Source organism: Rhinoderma darwinii (genome assembly GCF_050947455.1).
Source record: "Rhinoderma darwinii isolate aRhiDar2 chromosome 2 unlocalized genomic scaffold, aRhiDar2.hap1 SUPER_2_unloc_31, whole genome shotgun sequence".
Classification (NCBI taxonomy): Eukaryota; Metazoa; Chordata; class Amphibia; order Anura; family Rhinodermatidae; genus Rhinoderma; species Rhinoderma darwinii.
The window spans coordinates 868,646-885,862 of record NW_027461698.1 but is presented as its reverse complement, the minus strand read 5'-3'; the positions used below and the strand labels follow the sequence as shown (position 1 = coordinate 885,862).

General features: G+C 48.0%; 12 non-coding genes across 12 annotated transcripts; all 12 read left to right on the top strand.

Moving 5' to 3' along the window:
• Window positions 1-856: 856 nt before the first annotated feature.
• On the top strand, window positions 857-1,047 carry LOC142677372 (U2 spliceosomal RNA). The gene has a single exon (XR_012852398.1). It is a non-coding gene; the product is annotated as a U2 spliceosomal RNA (small nuclear RNA).
• A 1,133-nt stretch (window positions 1,048-2,180) lies between these two features.
• On the top strand, window positions 2,181-2,371 carry LOC142677371 (U2 spliceosomal RNA). The gene has a single exon (XR_012852397.1). It is a non-coding gene; the product is annotated as a U2 spliceosomal RNA (small nuclear RNA).
• A 1,122-nt stretch (window positions 2,372-3,493) lies between these two features.
• Window positions 3,494-3,684, top strand: LOC142677378 (U2 spliceosomal RNA). Its single transcript, XR_012852404.1, has one exon. It is a non-coding gene; the product is annotated as a U2 spliceosomal RNA (small nuclear RNA).
• Window positions 3,685-4,802: 1,118 nt separating this feature from the next.
• Window positions 4,803-4,993, top strand: LOC142677287 (U2 spliceosomal RNA). Its single transcript, XR_012852321.1, has one exon. It is a non-coding gene; the product is annotated as a U2 spliceosomal RNA (small nuclear RNA).
• Window positions 4,994-6,121: 1,128 nt separating this feature from the next.
• On the top strand, window positions 6,122-6,312 carry LOC142677286 (U2 spliceosomal RNA). The gene has a single exon (XR_012852320.1). It is a non-coding gene; the product is annotated as a U2 spliceosomal RNA (small nuclear RNA).
• A 1,125-nt stretch (window positions 6,313-7,437) lies between these two features.
• On the top strand, window positions 7,438-7,629 carry LOC142677519 (U2 spliceosomal RNA). The gene has a single exon (XR_012852531.1). It is a non-coding gene; the product is annotated as a U2 spliceosomal RNA (small nuclear RNA).
• Window positions 7,630-8,755: 1,126 nt separating this feature from the next.
• Window positions 8,756-8,946, top strand: LOC142677285 (U2 spliceosomal RNA). Its single transcript, XR_012852319.1, has one exon. It is a non-coding gene; the product is annotated as a U2 spliceosomal RNA (small nuclear RNA).
• A 1,267-nt stretch (window positions 8,947-10,213) lies between these two features.
• On the top strand, window positions 10,214-10,404 carry LOC142677284 (U2 spliceosomal RNA). The gene has a single exon (XR_012852318.1). It is a non-coding gene; the product is annotated as a U2 spliceosomal RNA (small nuclear RNA).
• A 1,264-nt stretch (window positions 10,405-11,668) lies between these two features.
• Window positions 11,669-11,859, top strand: LOC142677283 (U2 spliceosomal RNA). Its single transcript, XR_012852317.1, has one exon. It is a non-coding gene; the product is annotated as a U2 spliceosomal RNA (small nuclear RNA).
• Window positions 11,860-13,111: 1,252 nt separating this feature from the next.
• LOC142677508 (U2 spliceosomal RNA) lies at window positions 13,112-13,302 on the top strand. Its single transcript, XR_012852521.1, has one exon. It is a non-coding gene; the product is annotated as a U2 spliceosomal RNA (small nuclear RNA).
• A 1,260-nt stretch (window positions 13,303-14,562) lies between these two features.
• Window positions 14,563-14,752, top strand: LOC142677499 (U2 spliceosomal RNA). The gene has a single exon (XR_012852513.1). It is a non-coding gene; the product is annotated as a U2 spliceosomal RNA (small nuclear RNA).
• A 1,268-nt stretch (window positions 14,753-16,020) lies between these two features.
• Window positions 16,021-16,210, top strand: LOC142677515 (U2 spliceosomal RNA). The gene has a single exon (XR_012852527.1). It is a non-coding gene; the product is annotated as a U2 spliceosomal RNA (small nuclear RNA).
• The last annotated feature ends 1,007 nt before the right edge of the window (window positions 16,211-17,217 follow it).

Below are 17,217 nucleotides of genomic sequence, written 5' to 3'. Positions count from 1 at the left end.
TAGGTAGGTTAAAGAGCTGCACCTGAGCCAGCCACTGATTGATGCAGCACCATAGTCAAATAGTGGAGTGGAGTAGGGGAACAGCAAACAGCCATTAAAGCAGCCAGCCCGCCCGCCCGCCCGCCCGTCACAATGGACCTACCTGTGTACACTAGATGGATGTGATGGAATGTACTGTGGTCCCTACATTTCAAGAAGAAGTAAGAATTGCAGTTGCAACAAACCCTTGCTTGCCTACAAAGAGAGCAGCAATTTGGATTTGTTACTATGTTACCTGGAAGAATAACAAACTGTGCAAGGATGGAGGTTGTAGGAGCAAGGAGAACAAGTTGTCTGTAAAGTTGGTGAATGCCTATTTTCCATTTTGCAGTCCCTTGTCTCCCTCTTGTGGCCTCCTGGAGGCAACTAGCTGTGCAAAAAAAAGACAGCCTGGGGGCCGGCTGTTGCAGTGTTGCCCTCTCAGGCAACACTGAGTGACTGACTGAGCCGCACCGTCTTATATAAAGTTCAGACGGAACTTTGCACGTGTCATAGTGGAGACCTCAGGAGCCAGAGCCAGCTTTCTGACATCATAATGGGGCCTCAGAGATAAAAGCCTGGGCCCAGGCAGTGTTGGTCAGTGCTGCTCAGCAGGCAGCACTGGACTGGATTAAAGCTGATACAAGGTGTGAAAGGAGAAGGGGTGGTAGTGGGCATGCACTTACTGCTGCTGCTGCTGCTGCTGCTGCTGCCAGTGTTTGCACGGCAGGAGGGCATTTGGGCGTTGCCAGGAAGGCGTTTTTATGTCGATTCCTCCTCTTTCAGCACTGCATTGTGGTGCAAGCAAAAGAAGCAAAACGCGCGGCACGTTCGGGTTATCGCTTCTCGGCCTTTTGGCTAAGATCAAGTGTAGTATCTGTTCTTATCAGTTTAATATCTGATACGTCCCCTATCTGGGGACCATATATTAAATGGATTTTTAGAACAGGGAGATGGAAATAGAGCTTGCTCTGTCCACTCCACGCATTGACCTGGTATTGCAGTATTTCCAGGACCGATGCACCCTTTCCTTATGTGTTTACTAAAATCAGATTCCAAAAGTGCTTTTTGTGTTTGCCATTGTTTTTGTCTTTCGGATGGGATCTCCCCTTTTAATCCCATTATTTCAACACCTGTTGGACAATGCATTTGTACAGTCATGTGTGATAATGAGCTAATTTATTAAATGCAATTAATTAATACATTGCCACCTCTTGTTTTGTGTCGTCTGTGTTTCTGTGTTTCCGGCATTTCACATTGGAACAGCTCATTCACCTTCCTTGTCTTCTCTCCGCCCTCACTCCTAGGTAGGTTAAAGAGCTGCACCTGAGCCAGCCACTGATTGATGCAGCACCATAGTCAAATAGTGGAGTGGAGTAGGGGAACAGCAAACAGCCATTAAAGCAGCCAGCCCGCCCGCCCGCCCGTCACAATGGACCTACCTGTGTACACTAGATGGATGTGATGGAATGTACTGTGGTCCCTACATTTCAAGAAGAAGTAAGAATTGCAGTTGCAACAAACCCTTGCTTGCCTACAAAGAGAGCAGCAATTTGGATTTGTTACTATGTTACCTGGAAGAATAACAAACTGTGCAAGGATGGACGTTGTAGGAGCAAGGAGAACAAGTTGTCTGTAAAGTTGGTGGATGCCTATTTTCCATTTTGCAGTCCCTTGTCTCCCTCTTGTGGCCTCCTGGAGGCAACTAGCTGTGCAAAAAAAAGACAGCCTGGGGGCCGGCTGTTGCAGTGTTGCCCTCTCAGGCAACACTGAGTGACTGACTGAGCCGCACCGTCTTATATAAAGTTCAGACGGAACTTTGCACGTGTCATAGTGGAGACCTCAGGAGCCAGAGCCAGCTTTCTGACATCACAATGGGGCCTCAGAGATAAAAGCCTGGGCCCAGGCAGTGTTGGTCAGTGCTGCTCAGCAGGCAGCACTGGACTGGATTAAAGCTGATACAAGGTGTGAAAGGAGAAGGGGTGGCAGTGGGCATGCACTTACTGCTGCTGCTGCTGCTGCTGCTACTGCTGCTGCCAGTGTTTGCACGGCAGGAGGGCATTTGGGCGTTGCCAGGAAGGCGTTTTTATGTCGATTCCTCCTCTTTCAGCACTGCATTGTGGTGCAAGCAAAAGAAGCAAAACGCGTGACACGTTCGGGTTATCGCTTCTCGGCCTTTTGGCTAAGATCAAGTGTAGTATCTGTTCTTATCAGTTTAATATCTGATACGTCCCCTATCTGGGGACCATATATTAAATGGATTTTTAGAACAGGGAGATGGAAATAGAGCTTGCTCTGTCCACTCCACGCATTGACCTGGTATTGCAGTATTTCCAGGACCGATGCACCCTTTCCTTATGTGTTTACTAAAATCAGATTCCAAAAGTGCTTTTTGTGTTTGCCATTGTTTTTGTCTTTCGGATGGGATCTCCCCTTTTAATCCCATTATTTCAACACCTGTTGGACAATGCATTTGTACAGTCATGTGTGATAATGAGCTAATTTATTAAATGCAATTAATTAATACATTGCCACCTCTTGTTTTGTGTCGTCTGTGTTTCTGTGTTTCCGGCATTTCACATTGGAACAGCTCATTCACCTCCCTTGTCTTCTCTCCGCCCTCCCTCCTAGGTAGGTTAAAGAGCTGCACCTGAGCCAGCCACTGATTGATGCAGCACCATAGTCAAATAGTGGAGTGGAGTAGGGGAACAGCAAACAGCCATTAAAGCAGCCAGCCCGCCCGCCCGCCCGCCCGTCACAATGGACCTACCTGTGTACACTAGATGGATGTGATGGAATGTACTGTGGTCCCTACATTTCAAGAAGAAGTAAGAATTGCAGTTGCAACAAACCCTTGCTTGCCTACAAAGAGAGCAGCAATTTGGATTTGTTACTATGTTACCTGGAAGAATAACAAACTGTGCAAGGATGGAGGTTGTAGGAGCAAGGAGAACAAGTTGTCTGTAAAGTTGGTGGATGCCTATTTTCCATTTTGCAGTCCCTTGTCTCCCTCTTGTGGCCTCCTGGAGGCAACTAGCTGTGCAAAAAAAAGACAGCCTGGGGGCCGGCTGTTGCAGTGTTGCCCTCTCAGGCAACACTGAGTGACTGACTGAGCCGCACCGTCTTATATAAAGTTCAGACGGAACTTTGCACGTGTCATAGTGGAGACCTCAGGAGCCAGAGCCAGCTTTCTGACATCATAATGGGGCCTCAGAGATAAAAGCCTGGGCCCAGGCAGTGTTGGTCAGTGCTGCTCAGCAGGCAGCACTGGACTGGATTAAAGCTGATACAAGGTGTGAAAGGAGAAGGGGTGGCAGTGGGCATGCACTTACTGCTGCTGCTGCTGCTGCCAGTGTTTGCACGGCAGGAGGGCATTTGGGCGTTGCCAGGAAGGCGTTTTTATGTCGATTCCTCCTCTTTCAGCACTGCATTGTGGTGCAAGCAAAAGAAGCAAAACGCGCGGCACGTTCGGGTTATCACTTCTCGGCCTTTTGGCTAAGATCAAGTGTAGTATCTGTTCTTATCAGTTTAATATCTGATACGTCCCCTATCTGGGGACCATATATTAAATGGATTTTTAGAACAGGGAGATGGAAATAGAGCTTGCTCTGTCCACTCCACGCATTGACCTGGTATTGCAGTATTTCCAGGACCGGTGCACCCTTTCCTTATGTGTTTACTAAAATCAGATTCCAAAAGTGCTTTTTGTGTTTGCCATTGTTTTTGTCTTTCGGATGGGATCTCCCCTTTTAATCCCATTATTTCAACACCTGTTGGACAATGCATTTGTACAGTCATGTGTGATAATGAGCTAATTTATTAAATGCTATTAATTAATACATTGCCACCTCTTGTTTTGTGTCGTCTGTGTTTCTGTGTTTCCGGCATTTCACATTGGAACAGCTCATTCACCTTCCTTGTCTTCTCTCCGCCCTCCCTCCTAGGTAGGTTAAAGAGCTGCACCTGAGCCAGCCACTGATTGATGCAGCACCATAGTCAAATAGTGGAGTGGAGTAGGGGAACAGCAAACAGCCATTAAAGCAGCCAGCCCGCCCGCCCGCCCGTCACAATGGACCTACCTGTGTACACTAGATGGATGTGATGGAATGTACTGTGGTCCCTACATTTCAAGAAGAAGTAAGAATTGCAGTTGCAACAAACCCTTGCTTGCCTACAAAGAGAGCAGCAATTTGGATTTGTTACTATGTTACCTGGAAGAATAACAAACTGTGCAAGGATGGAGGTTGTAGGAGCAAGGAGAACAAGTTGTCTGTAAAGTTGGTGGATGCCTATTTTCCATTTTGCAGTCCCTTGTCTCCCTCTTGTGGCCTCCTGGAGGCAACTAGCTGTGCAAAAAAAAGACAGCCTGGGGGCCGGCTGTTGCAGTGTTGCCCTCTCAGGCAACACTGAGTGACTGACTGAGCCGCACCGTCTTATATAAAGTTCAGACGGAACTTTGCACGTGTCATAGTGGAGACCTCAGGAGCCAGAGCCAGCTTTCTGACATCATAATGGGGCCTCAGAGATAAAAGCCTGGGCCCAGGCAGTGTTGGTCAGTGCTGCTCAGCTGGCTGCACTGGACTGGATTAAAGCTGATACAAGGTGTGAAAGGAGAAGGGGTGGCAGTGGGCATGCACTTACTGCTGCTGCTGCTGCTGCCAGTGTTTGCACGGCAGGAGGGCATTTGGGCGTTGCCAGGAAGGCGTTTTTATGTCGATTCCTCCTCTTTCAGCACTGCATTGTGGTGCAAGCAAAAGAAGCAAAACGCGCGGCACGTTCGGGTTATCGCTTCTCGGCCTTTTGGCTAAGATCAAGTGTAGTATCTGTTCTTATCAGTTTAATATCTGATACGTCCCCTATCTGGGGACCATATATTAAATGGATTTTTAGAACAGGGAGATGGAAATAGAGCTTGCTCTGTCCACTCCACGCATTGACCTGGTATTGCAGTATTTCCAGGACCGGTGCACCCTTTCCTTATGTGTTTACTAAAATCAGATTCCAAAAGTGCTTTTTGTGTTTGCCATTGTTTTTGTCTTTCGGATGGGATCTCCCCTTTTAATCCCATTATTTCAACACCTGTTGGACAATGCATTTGTACAGTCATGTGTGATAATGAGCTAATTTATTAAATGCAATTAATTAATACATTGCCACCTCTTGTTTTGTGTCGTCTGTGTTTCTGTGTTTCCGGCATTTCACATTGGAACAGCTCATTCACCTTCCTTGTCTTCTCTCCGCCCTCCCTCCTAGGTAGGTTAAAGAGCTGCACCTGAGCCAGCCACTGATTGATGCAGCACCATAGTCAAATAGTGGAGTGGAGTAGGGGAACAGCAAACAGCCATTAAAGCAGCCAGCCCGCCCGCCCGCCCGCCCGTCACAATGGACCTACCTGTGTACACTAGATGGATGTGATGGAATGTACTGTGGTCCCTACATTTCAAGAAGAAGTAAGAATTGCAGTTGCAACAAACCCTTGCTTGCCTACAAAGAGAGCAGCAATTTGGATTTGTTACTATGTTACCTGGAAGAATAACAAACTGTGCAAGGATGGAGGTTGTAGGAGCAAGGAGAACAAGTTGTCTGTAAAGTTGGTGGATGCCTATTTTCCATTTTGCAGTCCCTTGTCTCCCTCTTGTGGCCTCCTGGAGGCAACTAGCTGTGCAAAAAAAAGACAGCCTGGGAGCCGGCTGTTGCAGTGTTGCCCTCTCAGGCAACACTGAGTGACTGACTGAGCCGCACCGTCTTATATAAAGTTCAGACGGAACTTTGCGCGTGTCATTGTGGAGACCTCAGGAGCCAGAGCCAGCTTTCTGACATCATAATGGGGCCTCAGAGATAAAAGCCTGGGCCCAGGCAGTGTTGGTCAGTGCTGCTCAGCAGGCAGCACTGGACTGGATTAAAGCTGATACAAGGTGTGAAAGGAGAAGGGGTGGCAGTGGGCATGCACTTACTGCTGCTGCTGCTGCTGCTGCTGCCAGTGTTTGCACGGCAGGAGGGCATTTGGGCGTTGCCAGGAAGGCGTTTTTATGTCGATTCCTCCTCTTTCAGCACTGCATTGTGGTGCAAGCAAAAGAAGCAAAACGCGCGGCACGTTCGGGTTATCGCTTCTCGGCCTTTTGGCTAAGATCAAGTGTAGTATCTGTTCTTATCAGTTTAATATCTGATACGTCCCCTATCTGGGGACCATATATTAAATGGATTTTTAGAACAGGGAGATGGAAATAGAGCTTGCTCTGTCCACTCCACGCATTGACCTGGTATTGCAGTATTTCCAGGACCGGTGCACCCTTTCCTTATGTGTTTACTAAAATCAGATTCCAAAAGTGCTTTTTGTGTTTGCCATTGTTTTTGTCTTTCGGATGGGATCTCCCCTTTTAATCCCATTATTTCAACACCTGTTGGACAATGCATTTGTACAGTCATGTGTGATAATGAGCTAATTTATTAAATGCAATTAATTAATACATTGCCACCTCTTGTTTTGTGTCGTCTGTGTTTCTGTGTTTCCGGCATTTCACATTGGAACAGCTCATTCACCTTCCTTGTCTTCTCTCCGCCCTCCCTCCTAGGTAGGTTAAAGAGCTGCACCTGAGCCAGCCACTGATTGATGCAGCACCATAGTCAAATAGTGGAGTGGAGTAGGGGAACAGCAAACAGCCATTAAAGCAGCCAGCCCGCCCGCCCGCCCGCCCGCCACAATGGACCTACCTGTGTACACTAGATGGATGTGATGGAATGTACTGTGGTCCCTACATTTCAAGAAGAAGTAAGAATTGCAGTTGCAACAAACCCTTGCTTGCCTACAAAGAGAGCAGCAATTTGGATTTGTTACTATGTTACCTGGAAGAATAACAAACTGTGCAAGGATGGAGGTTGTAGGAGCAAGGAGAACAAGTTGTCTGTAAAGTTGGTGGATGCCTATTTTCCATTTTGCAGTCCCTTGTCTCCCTCTTGTGGCCTCCTGGAGGCAACTAGCTGTGCAAAAAAAAGACAGCCTGGGGGCCGGCTGTTGCAGTGTTGCCCTCTCAGGCAACACTGAGTGACTGACTGAGCCGCACCGTCTTATATAAAGTTCAGACGGAACTTTGCACGTGTCATAGTGGAGACCTCAGGAGCCAGAGCCAGCTTTCTGACATCATAATGGGGCCTCAGAGATAAAAGCCTGGGCCCAGGCAGTGTTGGTCAGTGCTGCTCAGCAGGCAGCACTGGACTGGATTAAAGCTGATACAAGGTGTGAAAGGAGAAGGGGTGGCAGTGGGCATGCACTTATTGCTGCTGCTGCTGCTCCTGCCAGTGTTTGCACGGCAGGAGGGCATTTGGGCGTTGCCAGGAAGGCGTTTTTATGTCGATTCCTCCTCTTTCAGCACTGCATTGTGGTGCAAGCAAAAGAAGCAAAACGCGCGGCACGTTCGGGTTATCGCTTCTCGGCCTTTTGGCTAAGATCAAGTGTAGTATCTATTCTTATCAGTTTAATATCTGATACGTCCCCTATCTGGGGACCATATATTAAATGGATTTTTTAGAACAGGGAGATGGAAATAGAGCTTGCTCTGTCCACTCCACGCATTGACCTGGTATTGCAGTATTTCCAGGACCGGTGCACCCTTTCCTTATGTGTTTACTAAAATCAGATTCCAAAAGTGCTTTTTGTGTTTGCCATTGTTTTTGTCTTTCGGATGGGATCTCCCCTTTTAATCCCATTATTTCAACACCTGTTGGACAATGCATTTGTACAGTCATGTGTGATAATGAGCTAATTTATTAAATGCAATTAATTAATACATTGCCACCTCTTGTTTTGTGTCGTCTGTGTTTCTGTGTTTCCGGCATTTCACATTGGAACAGCTCATTCACCTTCCTTGTCTTCTCTCCGCCCTCCCTCCTAGGTAGGTTAAAGAGCTGCACCTGAGCCAGCCACTGATTGATGCAGCACCATAGTCAAATAGTGGAGTGGAGTAGGGGAACAGCAAACAGCCATTAAAGCAGCCAGCCCGCCCGCCCGCCCGCCCGTCACAATGGACCTACCTGTGTACACTAGATGGATGTGATGGAATGTACTGTGGTCCCTACATTTCAAGAAGAAGTAAGAATTGCAGTTGCAACAAACCCTTGCTTGCCTACAAAGAGAGCAGCAATTTGGATTTGTTACTATGTTACCTGGAAGAATAACAAACTGTGCAAGGATGGAGGTTGTAGGAGCAAGGAGAACAAGTTGTCTGTAAAGTTGGTGGATGCCTATTTTCCATTTTGCAGTCCCTTGTCTCCCTCTTGTGGCCTCCTGGAGGCAACTAGCTGTGCAAAAAAAAGAGCCTGGGAGCCGGCTGTTGCAGTGTTGCCCTCTCAGGCAACACTGAGTGACTGACTGAGCCGCACCGTCTTATATAAAGTTCAGACGGAACTTTGCGCGTGTCATAGTGGAGACCTCAGGAGCCAGAGCCAGCTTTCTGACATCATAATGGGGCCTCAGAGATAAAAGCCTGGGCCCAGGCAGTGTTGGTCAGTGCTGCTCAGCAGGCAGCACTGGACTGGATTAAAGCTGATACAAGGTGTGAAAGGAGAAGGGGTGGCAGTGGGCATGCACTTACTGCTGCTGCTGCTGCTGCTGCTGCCAGTGTTTGCACGGCAGGAGGGCATTTGGGCGTTGCCAGGAAGGCGTTTTTATGTCGATTCCTCCTCTTTCAGCACTGCATTGTGGTGCAAGCAAAAGAAGCAAAACGCGCGGCACGTTCGGGTTATCGCTTCTCGGCCTTTTGGCTAAGATCAAGTGTAGTATCTGTTCTTATCAGTTTAATATCTGATACGTCCCCTATCTGGGGACCATATATTAAATGGATTTTTAGAACAGGGAGATGGAAATAGAGCTTGCTCTGTCCACTCCACGCATTGACCTGGTATTGCAGTATTTCCAGGACCGGTGCACCCTTTCCTTATGTGTTTACTAAAATCAGATTCCAAAAGTGCTTTTTGTGTTTGCCATTGTTTTTGTCTTTCGGATGGGATCTCCCCTTTTAATCCCATTATTTCAACACCTGTTGGACAATGCATTTGTACAGTCATGTGTGATAATGAGCTAATTTATTAAATGCAATTAATTAATACATTGCCACCTCTTGTTTTGTGTCGTCTGTGTTTCTGTGTTTCCGGCATTTCACATTGGAACAGCTCATTCACCTTCCTTGTCTTCTCTCCGCCCTCCCTCCTAGGTAGGTTAAAGAGCTGCACCTGAGCCAGCCACTGATTGATGCAGCACCATAGTCAAATAGTGGAGTGGAGTAGGGGAACAGCAAACAGCCATTAAAGCAGCCAGCCCGCCCGCCCGCCCGCCCGCCACAATGGACCTACCTGTGTACACTAGATGGATGTGATGGAATGTACTGTGGTCCCTACATTTCAAGAAGAAGTAAGAATTGCAGTTGCAACAAACCCTTGCTTGCCTACAAAGAGAGCAGCAATTTGGATTTGTTACTATGTTACCTGGAAGAATAACAAACTGTGCAAGGATGGAGGTTGTAGGAGCAAGGAGAACAAGTTGTCTGTAAAGTTGGTGGATGCCTATTTTCCATTTTGCAGTCCCTTGTCTCCCTCTTGTGGCCTCCTGGAGGCAACTAGCTGTGCAAAAAAAAGACAGCCTGGGGGCCGGCTGTTGCAGTGTTGCCCTCTCAGGCAACACTGAGTGACTGACTGAGCCGCACCGTCTTATATAAAGTTCAGACGGAACTTTGCACGTGTCATAGTGGAGACCTCAGGAGCCAGAGCCAGCTTTCTGACATCATAATGGGGCCTCAGAGATAAAAGCCTGGGCCCAGGCAGTGTTTGTCAGTGCTGCTCAGCAGGCAGCACTGGACTGGATTAAAGCTGATACAAGGTGTGAAAGGAGAAGGGGTGGCAGTGGGCATGCACTTACTGCTGCTGCTGCTGCTGCCAGTGTTTGCACGGCAGGAGGGCATTTGGGCGTTGACAGGAAGGCGTTTTTATGTCGATTCCTCCTCTTTCAGCACTGCATTGTGGTGCAAGCAAAAGAAGCAAATCCTGTCTTGCTTCCTCTCCGGCCTTTATTCACCTCCCGCTTAGTAGCTGTGAGTGTGTGTGAGCCTGCAGGGCCCCATGGAATTGCCTAGGAGTAGGCTGAATCGCTGCAAGGGGTGAACAGCAGTATTGGGCAGGCTCGGTCAACGCGCGGCCCGTTCGGGTTATCGCTTCTCGGCCTTTTGGCTAAGATCAAGTGTAGTATCTGTTCTTATCAGTTTAATATCTGATACGTCCCCTATCTGGGGACCATATATTAAATGGATTTTTAGAACAGGGAGATGGAAATAGAGCTTGCTCTGTCCACTCCACGCATTGACCTGGTATTGCAGTATTTCCAGGACCGGTGCACCCTTTCCTTATGTGTTTACTAAAATCAGATTCCAAAAGTGCTTTTTGTGTTTGCCATTGTTTTTGTCTTTCGGATGGGATCTCCCCTTTTAATCCCATTATTTCAACACCTGTTGGACAATGCATTTGTACAGTCATGTGTGATAATGAGCTAATTTATTAAATGCAATTAATTAATACATTGCCACCTCTTGTTTTGTGTCGTCTGTGTTTCTGTGTTTCCGGCATTTCACATTGGAACAGCTCATTCACCTTCCTTGTCTTCTCTCCGCCCTCCCTCCTAGGTAGGTTAAAGAGCTGCACCTGAGCCAGCCACTGATTGATGCAGCACCATAGTCAAATAGTGGAGTGGAGTAGGGGAACAGGAAACAGCCATTAAAGCAGCCAGCCCGCCCGCCCGCCCGCCCGTCACAATGGACCTACCTGTGTACACTAGATGGATGTGATGGAATGTACTGTGGTCCCTACATTTCAAGAAGAAGTAAGAATTGCAGTTGCAACAAACCCTTGCTTGCCTACAAAGAGAGCAGCAATTTGGATTTGTTACTATGTTACCTGGAAGAATAACAAACTGTGCAAGGATGGAGGTTGTAGGAGCAAGGAGAACAATTTGTCTGTAAAGTTGGTGGATGCCTATTTTCCGTTTTGCAGTCCCTTGTCTCCCTCTTGTGGCCTCCTGGAGGCAACTAGCTGTGCAAAAAAAAGACAGCCTGGGGGCCGGCTGTTGCAGTGTTGCCCTCTCAGGCAACACTGAGTGACTGACTGAGCCGCACCGTCTTATATAAAGTTCAGACGGAACTTTGCACGTGTCATAGTGGAGACCTCAGGAGCCAGAGCCAGCTTTCTGACATCATAATGGGGCCTCAGAGATAAAAGCCTGGGCCCAGGCAGTGTTGGTCAGTGCTGCTCAGCAGGCAGCACTGGACTGGATTAAAGCTGATACAAGGTGTGAAAGGAGAAGGGGTGGCAGTGGGCATGCACTTACTGCTGCTGCTGCTGCTGCCAGTGTTTGCACGGCAGGAGGGCATTTGGGTGTTGCCAGGAAGGCGTTTTTATGTCGATTCCTCCTCTTTCAGCACTGCATTGTGGTGCAAGCAAAAGAAGCAAATCCTGTCTTGCTTCCTCTCCGGCCTTTATTCACCTCTCGCGTAGCTGTGAGTGTGTGTGAGCCTGCAGGGCCCCATGGAATTGCCTAGGAGTAGGCTGAATCGCTGCAAGGGGTGAACAGCAGTATTGGGCAGGCTCGGTCAACGCGCGGCCCGTTCGGGTTATCGCTTCTCGGCCTTTTGGCTAAGATCAAGTGTAGTATCTGTTCTTATCAGTTTAATATCTGATACGTCCCCTATCTGGGGACCATATATTAAATGGATTTTTAGAACAGGGAGATGGAAATAGAGCTTGCTCTGTCCACTCCACGCATTGACCTGGTATTGCAGTATTTCCAGGACCGGTGCACCCTTTCCTTATGTGTTTACTAAAATCAGATTCCAAAAGTGCTTTTTGTGTTTGCCATTGTTTTTGTCTTTCGGATGGGATCTCCCCTTTTAATCCCATTATTTCAACACCTGTTGGACAATGCATTTGTACAGTCATGTGTGATAATGAGCTAATTTATTAAATGCAATTAATGAATACATTGCCACCTCTTGTTTTGTGTCGTCTGTGTTTCTGGCATTTCACATTGGAACAGCTCATTCACCTTCCTTGTCTTCTCTCCGCCCTCCCTCCTAGGTAGGTTAAAGAGCTGCACCTGAGCCAGCCACTGATTGATGCAGCACCATAGTCAAATAGTGGAGTGGAGTAGGGGAACAGGAAACAGCCATTAAAGCAGCCAGCCCGCCCGCCCGCCCGTCACAATGGACCTACCTGTGTACACTAGATGGATGTGATGGAATGTACTGTGGTCCCTACATTTCAAGAAGAAGTAAGAATTGCAGTTGCAACAAACCCTTGCTTGCCTACAAAGAGAGCAGCAATTTGGATTTGTTACTATGTTACCTGGAAGAATAACAAACTGTGCAAGGATGGAGGTTGTAGGAGCAAGGAGAACAATTTGTCTGTAAAGTTGGTGGATGCCTATTTTCCATTTTGCAGTCCCTTGTCTCCCTCTTGTGGCCTCCTGGAGGCAACTAGCTGTGCAAAAAAAAGACAGCCTGGGGGCCGGCTGTTGCAGTGTTGCCCTCTCAGGCAACACTGAGTGACTGACTGAGCCGCACCGTCTTATATAAAGTTCAGACGGAACTTTGCACGTGTCATAGTGGAGACCTCAGGAGCCAGAGCCAGCTTTCTGACATCATAATGGGGCCTCAGAGATAAAAGCCTGGGCCCAGGCAGTGTTGGTCAGTGCTGCTCAGCAGGCAGCACTGGACTGGATTAAAGCTGATACAAGGTGTGAAAGGAGAAGGGGTGGCAGTGGGCATGCACTTACTGCTGCTGCTGCTGCTGCCAGTGTTTGCACGGCAGGAGGGCATTTGGGTGTTGCCAGGAAGGCGTTTTTATGTCGATTCCTCCTCTTTCAGCACTGCATTGTGGTGCAAGCAAAAGAAGCAAATCCTGTCTTGCTTCCTCTCCGGCCTTTATTCACCTCTCGCGTAGCTGTGAGTGTGTGTGAGCCTGCAGGGCCCCATGGAATTGCCTAGGAGTAGGCTGAATCGCTGCAAGGGGTGAACAGCAGTATTGGGCAGGCTCGGTCAACGCGCGGCCCGTTCGGGTTATCGCTTCTCGGCCTTTTGGCTAAGATCAAGTGTAGTATCTGTTCTTATCAGTTTAATATCTGATACGTCCCCTATCTGGGGACCATATATTAAATGGATTTTTAGAACAGGGAGATGGAAATAGAGCTTACTCTGTCCACTCCACGCATTGACCTGGTATTGCAGTATTTCCAGGACCGGTGCACCCTTTCCTTATGTGTTTACTAAAATCAGATTCCAAAAGTGCTTTTTGTGTTTGCCATTGTTTTTGTCTTTCGGATGGGATCTCCCCTTTTAATCCCATTATTTCAACACCTGTTGGACAATGCATTTGTACAGTCATGTGTGATAATGAGCTAATTTATTAAATGCAATTAATGAATACATTGCCACCTCTTGTTTTGTGTCGTCTGTGTTTCTGTGTTTCCGGCATTTCACATTGGAACAGCTCATTCACCTTCCTTGTCTTCTCTCCGCCCTCCCTCCTAGGTAGGTTAAAGAGCTGCACCTGAGCCAGCCACTGATTGATGCAGCACCATAGTCAAATAGTGGAGTGGAGTAGGGGAACAGCAAACAGCCATTAAAGCAGCCAGCCCGCCCGCCCGCCCGTCACAATGGACCTACCTGTGTACACTAGATGGAAGTGATGGAATGTACTGTGGTCCCTACATTTCAAGAAGAAGTAAGAATTGCAGTTGCAACAAACCCTTGCTTGCCTACAAAGAGAGCAGCAATTTGGATTTGTTACTATGTTACCTGGAAGAATAACAAACTGTGCAAGGATGGAGGTTGTAGGAGCAAGGAGAACAATTTGTCTGTAAAGTTGGTGGATGCCTATTTTCCATTTTGCAGTCCCTTGTCTCCCTCTTGTGGCCTCCTGGAGGCAACTAGCTGTGCAAAAAAAAGACAGCCTGGGGGCCGGCTGTTGCAGTGTTGCCCTCTCAGGCAACACTGAGTGACTGACTGAGCCGCACCGTCTTATATAAAGTTCAGACGGAACTTTGCACGTGTCATAGTGGAGACCTCAGGAGCCAGAGCCAGCTTTCTGACATCATAATGGGGCCTCAGAGATAAAAGCCTGGGCCCAGGCAGTGTTGGTCAGTGCTGCTCAGCAGGCAGCACTGGACTGGATTAAAGCTGATACAAGGTGTGAAAGGAGAAGGGGTGGCAGTGGGCATGCACTTACTGCTGCTGCTGCTGCTGCCAGTGTTTGCACGGCAGGAGGGCATTTGGGTGTTGCCAGGAAGGCGTTTTTATGTCGATTCCTCCTCTTTCAGCACTGCATTGTGGTGCAAGCAAAAGAAGCAAATCCTGTCTTGCTTCCTCTCCGGCCTTTATTCACCTCTCGCGTAGCTGTGAGTGTGTGTGAGCCTGCAGGGCCCCATGGAATTGCCTAGGAGTAGGCTGAATCGCTGCAAGGGGTGAACAGCAGTATTGGGCAGGCTCGGTCAACGCGCGGCCCGTTCGGGTTATCGCTTCTCGGCCTTTTGGCTAAGATCAAGTGTAGTATCTGTTCTTATCAGTTTAATATCTGATACGTCCCTATCTGGGGACCATATATTAAATGGATTTTTAGAACAGGGAGATGGAAATAGAGCTTGCTCTGTCCACTCCACGCATTGACCTGGTATTGCAGTATTTCCAGGACCGGTGCACCCTTTCCTTATGTGTTTACTAAAATCAGATTCCAAAAGTGCTTTTTGTGTTTGCCATTGTTTTTGTCTTTCGGATGGGATCTCCCCTTTTAATCCCATTATTTCAACACCTGTTGGACAATGCATTTGTACAGTCATGTGTGATAATGAGCTAATTTATTAAATGCAATTAATTAATACATTGCCACCTCTTGTTTTGTGTCGTCTGTGTTTCTGTGTTTCCGGCATTTCACATTGGAACAGCTCATTCACCTTCCTTGTCTTCTCTCCGCCCTCTCTCCTAGGTAGGTTAAAGAGCTGCACCTGAGCCAGCCACTGATTGATGCAGCACCATAGTCAAATAGTGGAGTGGAGTAGGGGAACAGGAAACAGCCATTAAAGCAGCCAGCCAGCCCGCCCGCCCGCCCGCCCGTCACAATGGACCTACCTGTGTACACTAGATGGATGTGATGGAATGTACTGTGGTCCCTACATTTCAAGAAGAAGTAAGAATTGCAGTTGCAACAAACCCTTGCTTGCCTACAAAGAGAGCAGCAATTTGGATTTGTTACTATGTTACCTGGAAGAATAACAAACTGTGCAAGAATGGAGGTTGTAGGAGCAAGGAGAACAAGTTGTCTGTAAAGTTGGTGGATGCCTATTTTCCATTTTGCAGTCCCTTGTCTCCCTCTTGTGGCCTCCTGGAGGCAACTAGCTGTGCAAAAAAAAGACAGCCTGGGGGCCGGCTGTTGCAGTGTTGCCCTCTCAGGCAACACTGAGTGACTGACTGAGCCGCACCGTCTTATATAAAGTTCAGACGGAACTTTGCACGTGTCATAGTGGAGACCTCAGGAGCCAGAGCCAGCTTTCTGACATCATAATGGGGCCTCAGAGATAAAAGCCTGGGCCCAGGCAGTGTTGGTCAGTGCTGCTCAGCAGGCAGCACTGGACTGGATTAAAGCTGATACAAGGTGTGAAAGGAGAAGGGGTGGCAGTGGGCATGCACTTACTGCTGCTGCTGCTGCCAGTGTTTGCACGGCAGGAGGGCATTTGGGCGTTGCCAGGAAGGCGTTTTTATGTCGATTCCTCCTCTTTCAGCACTGCATTGTGGTGCAAGCAAAAGAAGCAAATCCTGTCTTGCTTCCTCTCCGGCCTTTATTCACCTCCCGCTTAGTAGCTGTGAGTGTGTGTGAGCCTGCAGGGCCCCATGGAATTGCCTAGGAGTAGGCTGAATCGCTGCAAGGGGTGAACAGCAGTATTGGGCAGGCTCGGTCAACGCGCGGCCCGTTCGGGTTATCGCTTCTCGGCCTTTTGGCTAAGATCAAGTGTAGTATCTGTTCTTATCAGTTTAATATCTGATACGTCCCCTATCTGGGACCATATATTAAATGGATTTTTAGAACAGGGAGATGGAAATAGAGCTTGCTCTGTCCACTCCACGCATTGACCTGGTATTGCAGTATTTCCAGGACCGGTGCACCCTTTCCTTATGTGTTTACTAAAATCAGATTCCAAAAGTGCTTTTTGTGTTTGCCATTGTTTTTGTCTTTCGGATGGGATCTCCCCTTTTAATCCCATTATTTCAACACCTGTTGGACAATGCATTTGTACAGTCATGTGTGATAATGAGCTAATTTATTAAATGCAATTAATTAATACATTGCCACCTCTTGTTTTGTGTCGTCTGTGTTTCTGTGTTTCCGGCATTTCACATTGGAACAGCTCATTCACCTTCCTTGTCTTCTCTCCGCCCTCCCTCCTAGGTAGGTTAAAGAGCTGCACCTGAGCCAGCCACTGATTGATGCAGCACCATAGTCAAATAGTGGAGTGGAGTAGGGGAACAGCAAACAGCCATTAAAGCAGCCAGCCCGCCCGCCCGCCCGTCACAATGGACCTACCTGTGTACACTAGATGGATGTGATGGAATGTACTGTGGTCCCTACATTTCAAGAAGAAGTAAGAATTGCAGTTGCAACAAACCCTTGCTTGCCTACAAAGAGAGCAGCAATTTGGATTTGTTACTATGTTACCTGGAAGAATAACAAACTGTGCAAGGATGGAGGTTGTAGGAGCAAGGAGAACAAGTTGTCTGTAAAGTTGGTGGATGCCTATTTTCCATTTGCAGTCCCTTGTCTCCCTCTTGTGGCCTCCTGGAGGCAACTAGCTGTGCAAAAAAAAGACAGCCTGGGGGCCGGCTGTTGCAGTGTTGCCCTCTCAGGCAACACTGAGTGACTGACTGAGCCGCACCGTCTTATATAAAGTTCAGACGGAACTTTGCACGTGTCATAGTGGAGACCTCAGGAGCCAGAGCCAGCTTTCTGACATCATAATGGGGCCTCAGAGATAAAAGCCTGGGCCCAGGCAGTGTTGGTCAGTGCTGCTCAGCAGGCAGCACTGGACTGGATTAAAGCTGATACAAGGTGTGAAAGGAGAAGGGGTGGCAGTGGGCATGCACTTACTGCTGCTGCTGCTGCTGCCAGTGTTTGCACGGC